The sequence below is a fragment of the Grammomys surdaster genome, unplaced genomic scaffold (genome assembly GCF_004785775.1).
Source record: "Grammomys surdaster isolate TR1022 unplaced genomic scaffold, NIH_TR_1.0 62, whole genome shotgun sequence".
NCBI classification, from domain to species: domain Eukaryota; kingdom Metazoa; phylum Chordata; class Mammalia; order Rodentia; family Muridae; genus Grammomys; species Grammomys surdaster.
The window spans coordinates 16,995,246-16,997,380 of record NW_021604564.1 but is presented as its reverse complement, the minus strand read 5'-3'; positions in this window follow the sequence as shown (position 1 = coordinate 16,997,380).

The following is a 2,135-nucleotide window of genomic DNA, read 5'->3' as shown; positions in this document are numbered from 1 at the left end:
GCTACTTTTTGATAAATCTTGTCAAATTAAAGTGAAAACATATACTTCAGATTTGTACTGTCATGTCTGCGTTGTTCTTACATGGGCCACTGAAAGCCAATATTGCGTGTTTACATTACTTAAAGATTTCTCTAACAAAGCAGGCTGAGACATTCAGACTGCGGTTGTGTCATCTTCCTTCGGGCTGTTGGCGTCATCGATGCAGTCAACAGTTGCCTTTCTTTGTTAAACACTGTAGAAACCGGCCTATTAAACATTCTGTATTTGCTCTCCAAGTCTAAAGACATTCATAGTGGGTGCATGGTGCATGAAATGACTCTCATTTAAAATATTTTTGGTTAGATTTTTGAAATAATGAGGTGTCTCATGCTTGGATGAAAGCTTTTTCTGTCTTTCAAATTTTCCTTAGAAAGAGCTGTTTTTAAATAGATGTGTTTTCTAACCACAGGCCCAATTTTCTCCAGCTTGATTTGTGCCAAAATGTTTTAAAATGACACACATGATTATTTTGTGAGGACAGACATTATTTACTCTGACTCCTCCTTGCTTCCTCATCTTCTTCATTAAAGGCACAAGCTTACCTTACAGGGTAAGGCAACTTACTGATTATGGACTGAAAGACATGTAATCCTTTGCTTTCCCACTGATCCAGCCTGGGCTACTGCAGTGTTTCTTCCAGCCTTGCTCCTTGAGATAAAAACGACACTGATGCTTCCAAATGGGATTGTTGGACTCAGCCTGCTCAGAGCTTCCATTCTGGGGCTTCTGTGTGATTATACTTAGTCATACAAAATGAAATAGGATAAAAATCTGTCCTGTGTCAATCAAAACTTTTCTGAGAATTCCACTGAAATCTCTGGCTGCTCCCGCTGACTGCAGAAAACATGAGGCATGGGCTGCTTTCTCTTTATGTGCTTGTCAGAAAGATATTCCATGAGTCTTCAATATTGTATGCAGGGCATGTATATTATAGGCAGTCACCATGTATGAAGCCCTGGGTTCAATCCCCAGCATATCATAAATTGGATGTGGTAGCACATGCCTATACTTTCAGCACTTAGGTCAGAAGTTCGAGGTTATCCTAAGCTATATAGTGAGTTTGAGATGAGCCTGGGTGACAGGAAGCCCTGTGTCCAAAAAATATAAATATAATAATAAATTTAACACGTAAATAAAAATAAAAGTTATTTTAAGATTAATAATAGCAGCTGGGAATTGGAAAGGCTAGATTAAGAACCTGTAATGTTATAATCTTTTCTTTTTTAAAGATTTACTTATTTTTATATATGAGTACATTGTCACTGTCTTCAGACACACCAGAAGAGGGTATTGGATCCCATTACAGATAGTTGTGAGCCACCATGTGGTTGCTGGGAATTGAACTCAGGACCTCTGGAGGAGTAGTCAGCGCTCCGCTGAGCCATCTCTCCAGCCCTAATGTTATCATCTTAAGATGAAAAATCAGTTTCACAATTTTTGATGGTGATTAAGGAGAGGAGAATTGATTCCATGTTCAGAGAGAGAGGTGGACATTCAGCCTGATGCATGTGGGGGGTCCTAGGTTGCTCACAGGTTCCGAGATGTATTGTTGAGAAAGGGGCATGTATATAGCAGAATTTTTCCTGAATTAATTGATTAGATAATAAAGATGGCAAGAAGCCAATCACTGGGTGAGGAGGAGGCGGGTCTTCTGGTTCTGAGAGAGGAAGAGGGAGCTGAGGGAAAGAAATGTCCCTTCTTCGGAAGGCAAGGGACTGTTAGATCTGGTGGCAGAATCCACCAGAATCTTCCACCGGAAGATTTCTAACATAGAATAATGAATTTGGGACAATAGATTACACGCTCAGTGGTTGTGTTATCTATTGATTCTAAACTAAGATTGTCTGGTGTTTTTCATTTTGTTTGACTCAACTGAGCTCCAGGGGAAAGGTAAGAGCAGCGGAGCATGGGTTGGCAAGTCGCTGAAATTTGGCAACAGCTAGCTGCAGGGAATAGGTGACTGGAAAAACAGCAGTTCAGTGACAAGCGAACCTCAGACCACCACATGATGATAGCCATCAGGGAGTGGGGAGACCAAGGCAGCTGGAGGGTAGCCTGCGATATCGTGGATTGTTTTTTTTTTAAAAATAATTACA